Source organism: Thermobia domestica, chromosome 3 (genome assembly GCF_964235325.1).
Source record: "Thermobia domestica chromosome 3, izTheDome1.hap1.1, whole genome shotgun sequence".
Lineage (NCBI taxonomy): Eukaryota > Metazoa > Arthropoda > Insecta > Zygentoma > Lepismatidae > Thermobia > Thermobia domestica.
This window is the reverse complement of record NC_137456.1, coordinates 34090464-34108547: the sequence shown is the minus strand read 5'-3', so window position 1 is coordinate 34108547 and position 18084 is coordinate 34090464. Positions and strand designations below refer to the sequence as shown.

Here is an 18084-nt window from a genome sequence, read left to right as displayed (position 1 = left end):
TCATTGATAGTTATATTGTCTATGTAGGATACTTGGAGATAGTAGTACTTGGAACTACACAAAGGATTTAGCACAAAGAATTGGATCGACTCGACTGGAAACTCGATCCGAATTCGAGTCGAGTTGGGGGAAATGTTTCGAGCCGAGTTCTCGAGTCGAGCTCAAAGATGTCTGCTTCTAGTCAAGTCGAGTTTTAAAGAAAACTCGCTCGAGCTCGCTCGTGCCCATTCCTATTGTATGCATGACGGGCATATAGAGTTCTTTCGAGGGGGATAGAACCATAAACATAATATATTTTTAAAAATTCTTAGTTTCACAGCTTTCTTCCCAGGGGGGCGAAGGGATGGTAGTAACCCAGCATTTCTTATAAGTACCTTATTTGAAATATGTAAAACAGGAACAAGTGGACAACACAATATACACACATCTTCTTATCTTCAGTTTTAATTGTTGAGTTCAATTGCAATTAACAATTACAATTAACAAAACAAGTTTCAATTGTCAATTGCAATTAACAATTAAATGTTTCAATTACACCCTTTGCAATTGACATTTAACAATTAAAAAGTTTCAATTGCCTGGTGACCAATTAACAATTAACAATTGACGAAAATTTAATTGCAAATTTTATGATTGAATTCAATTGCAATTGAAAATAATTGTCAATTACAAATTGAAATCATTAGCAATTGAAATCAATTGCAATTAATTTTCAGAGCAATTAGTTTAAATTGATTGATCAATTGCAATTGATTTCAATTGATTTTGCCCAACACTGGTCTGTGATTACTTTTCCTGATTGGGGGCGCGGTGGCTCAGTGGTAGAGCGTTCACCTTCGGTGCTTGGGATCCCTGGTTCGATCCCAGCTTGGGCCGTGTGGACTTTGTGGTGGACAAACAAAGTGCTCGTGGGTTTTCTCGGGGTTCTCCCGTTTTCTCCCACTTTCTTCATTGCACCATTTTCACTCATTTCTCATTATCACCGTCTCATTTAGCCTAACCGGCATAACCATGGGACGTAAAACTCAAAGATTTCATTTCATTTTTTAAAGATTTCATTTCCTTTTTTTCCTTTCCCTGATCGCACCAAATATTAGGCGTCACTTGGCAACGTCGCATAGCAGATACGTAGACTACAACTTTCGTGCCACAACATGTACTGTGGTTGTCCTTATTCATCAAAATAAAGCCCGGCATGTAAGTCTTGCAGGCCGAGTATACCTTTTTAATGTTTTTATATACAGTCGTCTTTGGTTCCTTCCAAAACTATTTTCCTTGCCAACGAAATATCTCAGTATCATACGGAAACACACAGTGCAATTGCTGTGGCATACTCACTCCCTAAGGGTGTCACGCGACAGTGAACTTATCAAAATGCGACGGTGGCCTTGGTCTTGAAAACATTCAACTTCAGAGCTGCTCGCTGTTCTACATAGCGTGTGCGAAACCAAGGCGCTTTAACTTATTAACTTAAAGCGCCCTGGTGAAACACTGCTCATAGTTGGAGTCCCTTTTCAGCACAGTAAAAGAGCGCAAGGACGAAAAAAATGAAAAGAAAAGAAAAAAGAAACAAAGAATACGGAGAACTGTTCCTTATGCAAAGAGCTTTTGAAAACATTTCAAAAGGTATGCTATGACTATTATCAGTTAATTGTCAACAACCGATATCGGGGACAGATCCAGGAATTTTTGATGGGGAGGGGCGCTGGTCTGAAAAATAAATTTGAGACATTTTTCTGTATGTGGTTCGCTAACCAAAAATGTGAGCTGGAGTGCTTTCTAATACGTATTTATCGCCCTTCTGGAGGCAGCATTGAGGAAAGCCATGTTGTTCAACACGAGAGAATCCAGGATTACCGTAAAAATAAAATAAAACTTTTTTTATTATTATATATTTATTATTGCATTATTTTATTTTATTATTATCATTATTTTTCTTAAATTAGATTATGTAGAGTAAACTATTTTTAATTTAATTTCCTATTAACATAATTCATATTAACTCTTCACTAATATCGTTATTTTTATACTGCATAAGTACTATGGTGGGGTCAGATTTAACCCCATTATTTGTTTTGAAATGAAATTATGTTAAAACGTATTACCATTAGCAGTTGATTGTGGACCTTTTACTAGTCCTATACTTTAATGGATTTAACTAGTTTTGGGCACAAAAAATATTTTCAAAATATTTTTTGACTAATTGTCTTTTAGTAATAGATTATTACAAAGCGAAAAACATACTTAAAAGAAATAAAGTTTTTTGTTATCCGAAAATAACAAAGTATGAAAATAAACTTATTTTCATATAAGGAAAGCATTCAATTATTAGTGCTGAGAAAATGTAACTTGTCATTTAAAAAAACTGACAATTGATTCTTTTTTGTTTCATCAGTTGCTTGGCTATAGGCCCGTACCCACATGGGGACTAGGGGGCCGGGCTCCTCTAAAGTTTTACTGTCCTCCTAAAATATTCACGGTAGGCTTGCAAATGAACTACTATAATATAGTGATGAACTATCATATGGTTGGATAACCCCCTAACTTCTACCGCCCCCTCATATTTTTGGGCTGGCTACGGGCCTGCTTGGCTACCTATCAATACACACAATGTTTAGTCTTAAGGGACCGTCCACATATTACATAACGCTATTTTTGACCAATTTTTACCCCCTCCCTTCCCCTTGTCACACTTCGTAACGCAAGGATGAACCCCTCCCCCGTTTGTTACATAACACCTTTGAATTTTTGTTTTTCACCAATCTTGCTTATTTTGGGAGCTATTATAATAAAACACTAATTTTAATGGGAGAACTTTTATTACAAAATGCTTTTATTCCGAATATATTTGTAGTGTTTTTCACCAATAAATCAAATACCGGTACGTATTAGAAAATGGTAGGATGGTAATTATATTTTAACCCCATAAGATTGCTTAGTTAACAATCCTAAAACTGCATACTGTCGTTTTTCCAAGGAGATCACACCTATCCTTTTCGGTCAGATGATGACAATGAGGAAATACTGACAAGGAAGATGAAGGTGGAAGAGGATTTAAAGAACTAACATTGACCTCTTTCTCAGGGATCCAGGATGCTTCGTGCATTTGAAGTTCGCCAGTGTCGACGATGCAAAGTTCTCTTCCTCGTCGACCACAGATTCGAAGTGGCTGTGAATGTGGAGGAGGAGGGACATCTCGTTTGTGAACAAGCTTTCGAGCATCTTTTTTGGACTTCGGACTTAAGTTTACCTCTTTTCATATTCTTCTTGTCCTAAATCAGTGCGAGAATGCGAATAAACTCAATTTCTTCAGAAATATTCAAATTCAAAAATAAAAAAAATAGTACGAATTAGTTTTTTAATATCTTATTTTGATCTACAAATCCTGGATCGTTCCATCGCGGAAAATATAATTTCACGAAAAAGAATTGCTTCTGTTTCCCATGCAAAACCCCTTAGAAGAATAGAGTGAGTAATTATTCGAATCAAAGGTTTCAGATAACATTCTTAAAAATAGCAATACGAGTGGGAACATGAGGGCATTTTCAGGCGGTGGTTACGATCACTAACAACTAACTCCGAAAAAGCATGTTCCCTAAATCCAATGCTACGATAGCCATAAAACGGAGTTTTATTATATTGTAATACATGCAGGTTTCGCCACCATTTATGCTGGTGTCTAGTGCGTCTTCGAATCTCTTCTGTATGATTCCATGGTGTTTGGGGTCGCTGAGATGAACAGTAACACTTTCGATGCCGTTTAAATTAAAATTTAGCCATGCAACTTGGGGAAGGGGAGATGTATATAAAAATGATCGAAAATGACTTATATTTGTGTCGAATCCATAGTTTGTGGAGTCCGTAAGTTGAAGGTGACAGTTTGGTTCTATTTATATCCAAAATGAAACGTATTCTCCCCGTATGAAGACGAGTATTCTAGCTAATTTATAAAAAAAGACTGAATAAAATTTTTTGTTTAAAAGATTGCATATAAATCTGAGAATAAAAGTAAAAATTACAGTAGAAAAAAGTGTAACGTAACAAAGACCTAAATCCCCTCCTCCCCCTTGTCAGGCTTCGTAACGCAAGGCCGAACCCTCTCCCCCTTTGCCGCGTTACGTAATATGTGGACGACCCCTAAATGTGTCTTAATCACATATCCGTTAGATACAGAACAAATAAAGACATTTTAGTTGTTCTACTGACAGTCAGTACATATAGTGTTTTTTCTTGAATGACCCTTGTGCACATTTCGGTTGCACACAGAACAAATCCCAGGACGTTTTCTTTCTTTTTTTTTTTTGGTCATCAATTCGAGGACAAATAGCACATCTCCTCCTTTTAGCTGGAGAATCTGTCTGCGGACGGTCTTCATTGATGTTCCCACCAGTTAGTCGTAACAATGACTGCCGAAGCCTACGAGAAAGTGTCTCGCATTCGCCCCTTAATTTTAGGTGATCTTGAATGAGAGTCATCCGAATACTCCTCATGAAGTTTCGCCTCTGAAGCCTTCTTGATTCTTTGGAAAGATGGTAAAAAACAAGAATATTTAAGCATGCAACGTCCAATATTCTGTAGAAAATTGCAAGAAACCACCTTCTGTACGATCTGCTAGTTCGGAGTTCTGCACACACCTCCGTAACACTCACCAAGAAAACCACAGAAAAAAAGTAATGCAGAAAACAGATAGAGCAAGTACTATCCTCGAGAAAATTTCGACCCCAGAGGTCCGAAAACATCTCTGTATATTATCTTTACAAGTGGAGCGTTACTAGATGAAACCATGACAAGTGCTATTGAAACTCGTATCACTGTGAAAAACCTCTAATTTTGAATATACTCGTTAGGCTCATACGCATCAACGCACCTGTTCCCTTCGGACGCACCTCTGCGCGAGTGCACGAGATCCACCCCTGCTCTGCCTCACTTAACAAAAAAACGTGTTTTATGGGAAACTTAGCACATATTAGTTTGTCTTTCTTTGCACTGAATTCTTATGCTACACATTCGGAAGCCAATTTATACGCAAATCTTAGAACAATTCTTCCTACTGGTGCGCCAGAAATAAACCAGTAAACAATTAATTACAGTCTTACTTTCTTTCATTCCTTCCACCTTATCTGATAAATTTAACTATGCTTTAACTACTAAACCGACTCCTTTCCAATAGCAAATATTGTCCCTAACATTCATTTCTACATATTCCCTCCATAATTCTATCCATCTCCCAAATATTTACAAACAACCGTAAACCGACTAGAGGCACAGTGTGCTTAGATAATGCATTTACCAATGTAAAAACGGAATATTTAACCAGTAATGTATGTCAATTTCCTTTCTCAGATCATGATGCCCTGCTAGTCAATCTAAGTACAGCAAAAGTAGAATCCTGCAATTTTAGTTTTCCCACCACCAAACTTATAGCAACTAGGCTCACCACAGAAACTAATTTCCAAAGTTTCAATCAACTATTATCGTGTATAAACTGGGAAGTAAACATTAAGTATGATAATTTAAATGCCAGCGATACATTTGATCTTTTTTTAAATAAATTTCTAAATATTTTTGAAATGTGTGTGCCTAAAATAATTGTCCGATATAATTCATCAAAGAAAACCAAGTTAGGTAAAAGAACGTGGTATACCCCAGAACTCTCTGCTATGAAAGGTAAAGTAATACAGTATTATAATATATATAAGAATAAAATGACTAGTGAATCCAGTGATATGTATAAGTCTCAAAGGAGTAAATATAAATCTGCAATAAAGGTAGCGAAAGCAACATACAATGAAAATTGCATGGAATTATCTTCAAATAAATGCAAAACTGCATGGAAGATAATCAACAAGGTAAGCAATAGTAATAATAATAACAATAATGTTACGCTGTCGTCTGATACTCTTAACACGTATTTTGTTACTTCCCTAGAGGAAATCAAGAAAAACAATGCAGATACTAATGTAAATATGTATCAGTGTTTAAGTCAACATAGTCCATTTAATAGCTCTTTTGTTATTATCCATGTTTGTAACTGTACCAAATTTTTACATAAAATATCTTTCGTATAAACGCAAATTCTGCGTTAGTACATTATGTGACGTTCATCTGAATTTGTGCGTTTTGTGTGGTAAGTGCTTCTCATTGATTGTGCTGCCGCTAGGTGGTGCAAAAAGAGGGTAGAAGAAAAGGAAAGAATAGGGTTTTTGAAGTGTAATAGTTAGATTTTAGTGTGTTAGTGTGTGTGTGAAGCATGATTAAACTGTTTTTTACTGATCATGTTTCGGTCTCGGCCCCAGATATTGTTTAAAAAAGAGTATAAGTTGTCTTGTGGTTTGGAAAATCGATTATTATCCTCGAACGCGCATAAACGATCAGTAAAAATAGTATTGATGATATGAATATTCTAGTGGTTTCTACATAAATCGTTGTTAAGGTAAATCAGCCCCAAGTAATACTTTATAATGACAAGGGGGCGTGATCGAGATTAAGAGTGAAACAAAGGACTTGGCAAGGTGCACTCGAGGGCAATGGACTCATGATCAGCGACTAACACAAAAAAATGTCGAAATAAGTCAATTCTTCAACAGAAATCACAACATAATGCTGTTGTTACGTTTGCATGGAATGACTGTCTATTAAATTCTTCGAATCGGAAGAAAGGACGGTTTTTGCGAGTGGATTCGTCGGATATACAGTGTTTCTACTTAAAATGTGATCACAACTATTGACGAGCCATGGCGGACTAAAACTATTGAAGTGAGTAATTAAAAGTATACTTACGAATTCATTACGTAATTGGGGCAATAAATGTAAAGAAAAACTTATTTATCTAGAGGTACGTTTATTCATTTCCAATAAATGGCACTATAATATGTAATTTTGTCAGTTCTTTCTTTCACAGATTGCATGACGAGACGAGAACGTGGTTGTTGAATTACTTATGTTCAATCCATGAAAGTAGGTGATGCTCTCATCTATTTTCTACAAAGCACCTTAGGGCTCCTTCCAGGTGATTCCGTCCGGATCTGGACCATTACGGTATACTGCATCGGGCTTTCCTTGAACGACTGACGCGGGAACGAACTTTCTGAACCGTTAAATAAAATAGTGCAAAGCTATATTATTTGGGGGCAAGAATAGAGAGTTCTCCGCGGTGGCCGGTTAAGGAGGGTGGGTACCAAGCAGCGTAATGCTGGACCGTAATATGTTAGCACTAAATGATGTCATAATAGTAGTAAAAAAAATGAAAATTTCTGACAGTAAGAGTATATTTGACATATGGAACAACCTTATAAAAACTCTCATTAATCACGTCGCGCAACCCCTTGCAATATGCTTCAATAAATGTATCAAGGTATTTTTCCTAAATCCCTTAAAATAGCAAAATTTAAATTTATTCCTATATACAAAACGGGAGATCGATCGTTTTCGTCTAATTACCGTCCAATATCTCTTATTCAAGTTTTCTCTGAAATTATGGAAACTATTGTTAAAAATCAGCTATATAAATATATGACTGAGCAAAACATAATTCTAGAAGCTCAATTTTGATTCAGATCTGGGAAATCCACAATTGATGCAGTAGAATCACTAACGAAAAAAAAAAAATATGAAATTTTTGAAAATAATGGTTTTACTCTAGCTACATTCTGCTATTTAAGTAAAACATTTGATTTTGTAGATCATAAAATTGTATGTGATAATTTAGCGTATTACGGATTCCACAGTAGCAGTTTAAACTTTGTAAAATACTTTGTAAAATGAACGTAAATAGATAGTGTTAACAAAATGCATTGAGACGTCTTAGAAGTGAAATATGGGGTACCGTAGAGTTCTCTTCTGGGTCCGGTACTATTTTTAATAATGATAAATGACTTGCCTCTAAATACTAATACGAAATCAATTCTATACGCGAATGACACTAACCTACTTAACACAAATACAAGCTTTGAAGAAGTGCATATAGAAGCTTAATCTGCATTAAGAGAGGCAGCGACCTGGTTTAAAAGAAATGGTTTTGTGCTAAATCAAGATAAAACAAAAAAAGTAACCTTTAGTCTCAATCACTGCAATGATAGAGGAAACTATGATGTATCTGAGGTTAAATTTCTTGGTATACCTATAGACAGCCAAGTAACCTGGGAACAACATGTCAAATATGTATGTACAAAGCTCTCCCTCGTGCTCTTTCTGTTAAGAAAATTGAAAAGTACAGTTCCCTATGAGTATCTGAGGAATTCATATTTTGCATTTTTTCACAGTGTAATTTGGTATGGGATTTTGATTTGGGGTAACAGTAGCCAAGCACATGCTGTTCTAGTTTTGCAAAAGAAAGCTATCAGGATTATTGTTGGAACACATGATAAAGAACACTGTAAACCACTATTTATCAGGCTTAAGATAATGACACTAGTTAATGTATATATTTATCAAGTGCTACTTTACACTAAGCAAAACCTCGCAAATATGACACTCAGGGATGAAGTACATACATACAATACAAGATTGTGTAAGAAAATTGATATACTGTTCACTAGATTATCGAAGATCAAAAATAGTTATTTAGTTATAGGACCAAAGCTGTTTAATAAACTAACATCCTCCATACAACATTTAAGGTCTATAAGAAAAGGTTATATGATTGGTTAGTAACGAATCCATTTTACTCGATTCAAGAGTTTAGTGAATGCCAAGACATTGTGTCCTAATTTGCAGTGGCACTTTATTTCAAATATTATTAGGTTGTTCATTATAAAATTAACCAATAACTGATTGTATGTATGCAATTAATGTTTTATATATATCTGTATCTATATGTATATCTCATTCGGACGTTGTGTATTGCTTGTAAAGCTCAATGACAATAAAATATTCTATTTTATTTTATTCTAACATTTCGGTTCGGAATTCGTGTTTCATATATTTTCATTTTTACAGGCGGGAATATTCCCGGTGGGAAGGATTTTTTTAAAAATGGGAATATTCCTGGGTTTTTTTCCCTGGCCTATAAATTCCTGGGAAGGAATTTATTTTCATTTCTCTACTTTATCTTCCAAATTACGAGAACCATATGACTAATTACTTTATTTTAATATATTATGATTTACTTCTAGGTTTTAAAGAATTTGTAATTTATAAAATTTAAAATTATTTGACGGTACTTTATATAACTAATAATATCAGTTTTTAAGTTTCATTTCCATTTGCACTAAAAAGTAACTTAAATGTTTAGTGTTGGGAGGCCAAAACTAGCAAATAGTAGGATGATTTGCGGAAGAAATGAGTTGATAGTGATGTTCAAGTAGTCAAGAAAGTATCGAGTTCAATTTTTTTTTTTTTTTAGGGCAGTAAAGGATTTATACAAAATGGAAAGGTAAATGGAAGTGATTTATGTGAGAAAAGAAAATGAATTCTTGGTAACGAAGATAAAAAACAACGTGCCATGCAGGGCTCTAAGCCGCTTTCATTCGCTAACGCTCGCTCTAAATGCTGTCTGAATTTAATGTTGGTAACGTAATTTAACGTATAAAACCATAAAACAACCGCATCGGAATAGAATATCGCAAAAAAGTAGGTGCAAAAGCTGGGCCCCAATGCTAAAGAACAGCCAAAATTAGCAAAGTAGGCCTAGTAATTTACAAATGATGAAAAGGAACGATTTTGTAAAGTAATTTAGAGTTATAGAAATAGAGATGAAGTACTATTAATAAACCCTGAACCACCATTAGTAATGGATGTCCGTCTGTCTCCTCTCTCTGACTCGAATTTCTGAAGTAGTACTCGGATTTCTTTTACATGCTAATTACCCTATGGAATTTTGAGGAATAGGTAGAATGAAAAGTCGTGTATGGCAATGTTACTAGTGATGGGCAGTGGGAATATTCCCGGTGGGAAGGAATTAAAAAAATGGGAATATTCCCTTTTTTTTCCTGGCCTATAAATTCCCGTGAAGGAATTTATTTCCATTTCTTTACTTTATCTTCCAAATTACAAGAACAATATGACTAATTACTTTATTTTAATATATTATGATTTAATTCTAAGTTTTAAAGAATTTGGAAGTTACATAATTTAAAATTTTTTGACTGTACTTTATATAACTATTAATATAATTTTTTGTTCCATTTTCATTTGCACTAAAAATAAGGTGATTGTTTAGAATTGGGGGCCAAAACTAGCAAAACGTAGGATGATTTGAGGAAGAAATGAGTTGATAGTGATGTTCAAGTAGTCAAGAAAGTACCGAACATATTTTTTAAGGCAGTAGGGGATTTATACAAAACAGAAAGGTAAGTGGAAGTGATTTATGTGAGAAAAGAAAGTGAATTGTTGGAAACGAAGATAGAAAACAACGTACCATGCGGGGCTCTAACCCGCCTTCATTCGCTAACGCTCGCTCTGCAGTGCTGTTTGAATTTAATGTTGGTAACGTAATTTAATGTATGAAACCATAAAACAACCGCATCGGAATAGAATATCGCAAAAAAGTAGATGCAAATCAGGCCCCCAATGCTAGAGAACAGCCAAAATTAGCAAAGTACCAATTTACAAATGATGAAAAGGAGCCATTTTGTAAAGTAATTTAGAATTATGTAGAAATAGAGATGAAGTACTATTGATAAAGAATGAAACACCATTAATAATAGACGTCGGCCTGTCTCCTCTCTCTGACTCGAATTTCTGAAGAAGTACTCGGACTTCCTTTCAGGGCCGGCGCTAACAGTTTTGCCGCCATGTGCGGTACTTTCACATGCCGCCCCTTTAACCTGCATCCTTATTTTGACAAAAGCGTTCAAGTGTCACGAAAAAGTAGGATGCCCCGTTTAAAAACGTATGAAATGGAAAAGTAAACAAAAAATTGAACTACCTCTCTCGAATGATTATGCAATATTTAAATGACTCCATATATAACACAACATCCAGTATGCTTAATTTCGCTGTATACCCGTGATACACAGGAGCGCATACAGAAAATTTAAAAAAACAAAAGTGCTGTAGTCACAACTAAGAATCTTTAATTTTTAAACTTAATTTATATGAAAAGATGTTTCCAATAGAGTTGATTGAATTTATTTTTAGTTTAGCGTCCCTTTCGCCAGCGAGACTATATGACACGTTGACCTACTGATTAAAGTGGAATGCGAACCACATGAGCTCCCGCCAGGAATCGTACCCAGGTCTCCCACGCCAAAGATGTTTGCAATAGAGTATGGAGCATGAAAATAATAGTGAATCAGCTGTTACGGCAAAACTAAGTGATTGGCCTAAGCCTTATGATATACTAGAACACAATAGTGATACATGAATTTAACCTTAATACAAAGAAACATTTCTTGCTTTGATATGAGCAAATTTCTGCGTAGTCCAATGTTTCAGCCAATTCGTGTTGCATTTATATCATCGCTAGTCCACTCAAGCGTGTTTCAAACATATAAGCCGTAGATAGTTTTTAATAAGCTTAAGTTTCGAAAACCTTTCTCCACTTGGCACGCTTACCGGTAAGGTGAACAAAATCCTAAGTGCAACACTAACATTGGGAGTAAAGTCATCTTCCCTAATTAATTTTAAAGTTTCTTTTGTTGAACTTTTACGCTTAACTATAGCGAATAACACTTTTAGTTCGTTTTCAAATCACTGGGGTTAATATCTTTCGATTCTTCGTGTGTTAAAATGCCGGCAAGTTAGTATGTTTTCAGACAAAAGTTCAGGTGTCATATCTTTAAGATTACTTATATCGTAATGAAAATCGAAATACTCGATATGATGTTTAAGTTGCTCAAACTTTTCTCTTAAAGCTAACACAATCACGTCCAAAACTTTGTAATAAAAATCGGTCTTGTATCCTGTTCGTGGATCTTCAATTGCTTCATCCCCTACCTCGCACTCAAATTGTCTCCTCGTCTTTCTACTTCGAGCCTGTACTGTATTACCTATCCGTGGGTCATCTATGTCTAATGCTGATGACAACTCCATCATATCAACTTAGTAAGATTGAAACTTTGCATCATTTCTGCTCCTCTCAGAGTATTCACATATATTGTCAAGAAACCCCAACACACGAGAATCAATTAGTATAGTGATGGGCAGTGGGAATATTCCCGGTAGGAAGGAATTTAAAAATGCGAATATTCCCGGGTTTTTCCCTGGCCTATAAATTCCCGGGAAGGAATTTATTTTCATTTCTTTACTTTATCCTCCAAATTATAAGAACCATATGACTAATTATTTTATTTTAATATATCATGATTTACTTCTAGGTTTAAAAGAATATGGAGGTTAAAAATTTAAAATGCTAAAGAACAACCAAAATTAGCAAAGTACTAATTTACAAATGATGAAAAGGAACCATTTTGTAAAGCAATTTAGAATTATGTAGAAATAGAGATGAAGTGCTATTAATAAACCCTGAACCACCATTAGTAATATACAGTGGCGTATTTAGGGGGGTGGCTTCCGGGCTTAAGCCCCCCCGAAATCTTACTTAGTATAGTAAAGTAAATGAAATATCTTGCAGAATTTTCACATTTCCAGGCAAAGCCCCCCCCCGAAAGTTAGCAAAGCCCCTCCCGAAACAAAATCGTAAATACGCCACTGGTAATATACGTCGGTCTGTCTCCTCTCTCTGACTCGAATTTCTTAAGAGGTAGTCGGACTTCTTTTTAATGTGAATTAACGCATGGAATTTCAAGAAACAGGTAGAATGAAAGGTCGTGTATGGCAATGTTGCGTGCTAAAATATAAAGATAAGTATCTTGCAAATTTTGTGAACATAAGTATGTATGTACAAATGTTGATAAATTGGTGAGACATGTATCTTCTAGCATTCATCCAATCTAACTGGTTTATAACATTTATAAATTTAATGTGTTAATAATATCAGTAATAGAGTGAAGTTGAGCAAATCCACTTACATATAAATTTAAACTCGTACTATATATATTTTTCGCACATATTTAATTGATAGAACATATTGTAAATAAATATATATTTATGCTTACTCTCTAAATATAATAAAGTGTTAATAAAGTAACATATTACCGTTCAGAATATACATTTTAAAGAATCCTCTGTGGACAACAGTAATAATATGCTGTAATATAAAAATTAATTCAACTCTGAAAGCGTAATAGAATGCATTTTTCTTTCTGATTGTACATAAATTCCCGGATAAATTCCCATTTTGGGAATCTTCCCGAAAAATATCTTCCCGGGAATTTACCCATCACTAATTAATGATCGGCAGTGGGAATATTCCCAGTGGGAAGGAATTTAAAAATGGGAATATTCCCTGGCCTATAAATTCCCGGGAAGGAATTTATTTCTATTTCTCTACTTTATTTTCCAAATTATAAGAACCATATGACTAATTACTTTATTTTAATATATTATGATTTACTTCTGGGTTTTAAAGAATTTGGAATTAATATTGTTTGACGGTACTTTATATAACTAATAATATGAGTTTTTAAGTTCCATTTCCATTTGAACTAAAAAGCAAGGAAATTGTTTAGTATTGAAGAGCCAAAACTAGCGAAAAGTAGGATGATTTACGGAAGAAATGAGTTGATAGTGATGTTCAAGAAGTCAAGAATGCATCGAACACATTTTTTTTAGGGCAGTAGGGGATTTGTACAAAACGGAAAGGTAAGTGAAAATCATTTCTGTGAGAAAAGAAAATGAATTGCTCGTAACGAAGATAAAAGACAACGTGCCATGCGGGGCTCTAACCCGCCTTCATTCGCTAACGCTCGCTCTGCAATGCTGTCTGAATTTAATTTTGGTAACGTAATTTAACGTATGAAACCATAAAAGAACCGCATAGGAAGAGAATATCGCAAAAAAGTAGGTGCAAAAGCTGGCCCCGAATGCTAAAGAAGAGCCAAAATTAGCAAAGTACTAATTTACAAATGATGAAAAAGAACCATTTTGTAAAGTAATTTAGAATTATGTAGAAATAGAGATGAAGTACTATTAATAAAACCTGAACCACCATTAGTAATGGACGTCGGCCTGTCTCCTCTCTGTGACTCGAATTTCTGAAGAGGTACTCAGACTACTTTTACATATGAATTAACGTCTGTATGCGGAAATTGGCGAGACATGTATCTTCTAGGATTTAACCAATTTAATTGGTTTATAACATTTATAAATTTAATGTGTTTGTAATAGCAGTAATAGAGACAAGTTGAGAAAATCCACATACATATAAATTTAAACTGTTTAGTGGTTTAAAAGTACTAGGTCTTACTATATAATTTTTCACATATTTAATTAAAAGAACATTGTAAATAAATATATATTTATGCGTATTCTCTAAATATAGTAAAGTCTTAATAAAGTAATATAGTACCGTTCAGAATATACTTTTTAAAGAGTCCTCTGTGGACAACAGTAATAATATGTTGTGATATAAAAATTAATTCAACTTTGAAATTATAATATAGTAATAGAATGCAATTTTCTTTCTGATTAAACATAAATTCCCATTTTGGGAATCTTCCCGAAAAATATCTTCCCGGGAATTTACCTATCACTAGAATCAATGCTTTGGGGTCTTTTAATTACTATTGTGCCGGTGCTGTGTCATCAGTTATAGCTCAGAATATGAAATAAATAAATGCAATCAAATGGGGATGGAACTGATGCACAACACGGTACTTAACTGTAAAATTGTGGTTGAATTTAAATAAGATTCAAATGTTTTTAATTTAGAAAATGACTAGTTGGGGAAAAGTGAGAGAAAGAGAAAGGCTGTAATTAAAGAATAGGAATGAGCACTAGCCTGATAGATCCATCGAGACTGGCGTCATCCTGGTCATCTGGAATGAATATCTGGAAAAGTCTGGATTAGCTGGTGACAGTCAACATCTGGATCTTAATCCTGTTGAACTGCAAGGGGCGTCGATAATGCGTCTTTGCGATGTTGTCCTTCTACACCTTCATTCTACTACTCTGGTAACAAACTTAAAGGTGTCTGCGGCGATGAACCGTCAGAATGGTACTCTTTGTCTTGTGGAGTCGGTAGTCCTCCAATGGTGGGATCCGCTTCTCTCCGATGATCCTGCACCTCTCTTGATCGCGTGTCGAATACCCCTTGTTGTTCTGTTCTTTGTGGTTTTGATCAATTCAAGAGTGATGACCTAATCGGGAAGTATCAGGCTGTGCTCGAAGGTATGCGGAAAGGAAAGAAGGAAGCTAGTAGAGTTTATTTAACAAATGTGCATTTACAACAAGTGTCTGAGAATGTACACTTCTAGTCAAAGTTTTCTTCAATTAGTTTTCAAAAGTTCATGTCTCTTTATATCAAATATACAGTCACTTCATTTCCAATAGACAGATACTTCACACCCCCTCCTCGAAATCAAAATACACGAAAATTTTAATTTTCCGTAGTAGAAAAAGAAAGAATAAAAATATTGAAGAAAGTCAAAAAAATTCGTTAAAGGTAAGAGAGTTCTTTGTGTAACATATTGTTTGTTTTGAATTAATCCTTGACTACAAACTGCAAAATGCTGAGTGTGCGTTCCTGAGACAGTTCATATAGTTTACTAGGTAACCTGAAGATATGGCGACAGCGTCTCTGGGAAGATGGAAAATAAGAAAAAGAAAAATAAACATTAGTGCTTGCATAATATCATTGTGAGTGACATGTGTTAGTTTGGAGTTCCGTTAGTGCTCAGGGAAGGGAAATGAAAGGTAGGAATAATACTAAATTTAATTATCACTAACACAGATTATCAAAACTTAGATACGTATAATAAAAAAATCATAATCAAATAAATAAATAAATATTTCATAATCCAATGTAGACCTCTATATATATATGTATGTTCCTCTAATGCAGAAAATAACTTCAATATCTAACGTGACTAATACGCGAAAAGAAAAAAAACGGTGTAATACTATCTAGCTAACCAAAGATAGGAAAGTTAGACTGCACAAGAAGGGTACTGATTTCAGTTTGAGAAAAATGAGCTTTAAGTTATTTAGGCTTAAAGCGTCCGTAGACTGGAAAGGAATTCCAAAATATGGTTATAGCCCCATATACTGGCTGTAATCAAACTATATGAAATCAGCACGACAGAACTATTCACCACATATAACCTACAAGCCTAACTAACATATAAGTTCTTGTTATCTTCATCTTCTTTCTTCTTGAATCTTGTCCTCTTCGGGCATCGAATGCTGGACATCAATCATGGCATCGAATCCTAGACATCTGAATGGATGGAGCATGGTTCTTGCAATTTTGTCTTCAATCTTCTTAATATATCCATTGAAATATCTATACATACGCGTGTCGTTGATTTTCTTCATTCTTCACATACTCACATTTCAAAAAAAAATAAAAGTAAGAAACTTCTGTAGTGATACGCTGTCCAATCAAACGAAATGAAACAATTCTTGAAAATACCAACGTGTTCCAAATTTGTTAATAAGCTTAGCTGATCGTAAATAACCTGGTAATTCGAAGATTTCTTGTTTAACTGTTTGAAGTACTTCAAGTTTCAAAGTGTTCTAAGTTTTCGAAGTTTTCCACCGGTGGATTTGGATGCACAATTCAAAACCAAGATAAACTAACTTCTAAGCGTGGCCAGTGCAAAAAGAGAGTTCATCATCCATCTACAAGGTGTTCCTATCTACAATCTAATCTTCAAGAAAAGTAGTCCACATACAAGTTACGTGCGGACAGACGGACTAACAGATTCTTCATCAATGGGAAAATATATGGGGAGTAATCGCTGATAAATGTCCCAATTTTCTCTACCATAAATACAAAATACGACACGGTTTACGTCATCAAGATGTTCTTCTAAAAATATTCTTGTTGTAGCTAAGGCAATTTTGGCAGCTTCTAACTTCGGAAACTTAAATGCTCCAGTTGAAATGTTAGGTAATACAATTGTAGATAGGTCATTCTCCAACATTAGTTTAAAACAATTTTTGTACGTCTCTCGTAAAATCTTCTTGTCTGAATTCCGTGGTCCACATGTCATAATCACATAATTAGCAGGTAAACGATAACCATTGGCAATTTTCGCTTCTCCTGGCTTCAATGATGATATGGTCAAACATTCTTCTAAAAATTCAGATCCAGCTGCGTCTTGAATGGCTTTGTCTGCACCACCTAAAGGAGTTAAGGTTTCATTCGTTGGATTTACTAAGGCATCTGCTTTTATGTCCACTATGTTACCTTTATAAATACTAATTTCTGATTGATGGCAGTATTACAAGCAAATTTTGGTTTTTCTTCTGTAGAATTCTTTCCTATAGTTGCCCACGTTGGTAGATTTTCGGCAATCACAACATCCTTAATATGAAGAGAAGGGATGAAAACTTCTTCTTCCAAACACTGTTTCTTGGGGTTGAAAATCTCTTCAGTTGGTGGTTTTTGATGGTCTTCGCATCTCGTCTTCTTTTTCATCGTATGGTCTTCCGTGCAGACGTTGATAGGCATCTCTTCGTCAGAGTCTTCAAGGTGGTCTTCCTCTTCCGGGTTTTCCTTCTCATAAAACTTCTTCAATCTCTGGACTGCTATGCTGTCTATCTTGTAAGATCCTCGGGCGGTCTTATACTTAACAAAATATGAATTTGGATTTTCCACACGTTCTATTATGCCTGGACCAATAAACTTTCCGCTAAATGCTTTGGCGTGACCTTTCTTTCTTGTGGTGTCTAAAATCCAAACTTTTTCTCCTTTTTTAAAAGCAGGTTTCGTATGTCTCTTGTCAAAAAATTTTGTCGCCGTTTTATGACGTTTGGAAACATTTTCTTGCGCTTTATCTCTAATCTCTTGTAATTGCTGTAAACGAATGGCATTTTCTTCGTATTGACACGGGGTATTTAATATTGCCTGATGAAGTAACCTAGGTTTGAAGCCAAAAAGACATTCAAATGTTGAAATTTGAGACGATAAGTTCTTGGTGACGTTAAGCGAAAAAACTATGGGTTGTAATAAGTCAATCCATTCTCCTAAATCTTTGTCACATAAAGCTGATTTCAATCGTTGTTCTATGTTCCTAATAGTAATTTCGCAAACACCATTACTGTAATGCCCATGTACATTTACAAAACGCATGTTAG

At 34.9% G+C, this 18084-nt stretch overlaps 1 protein-coding gene across 1 annotated transcript in view; it reads right to left on the bottom strand.

The window, feature by feature from the left end:
* The window catches only part of LOC145680265 (uncharacterized), a 329870-nt gene that overhangs the window by 252337 nt on the left and 59449 nt on the right, over positions 1-18084 (bottom strand). The gene's annotated exons all lie outside the window — the stretch shown is intronic.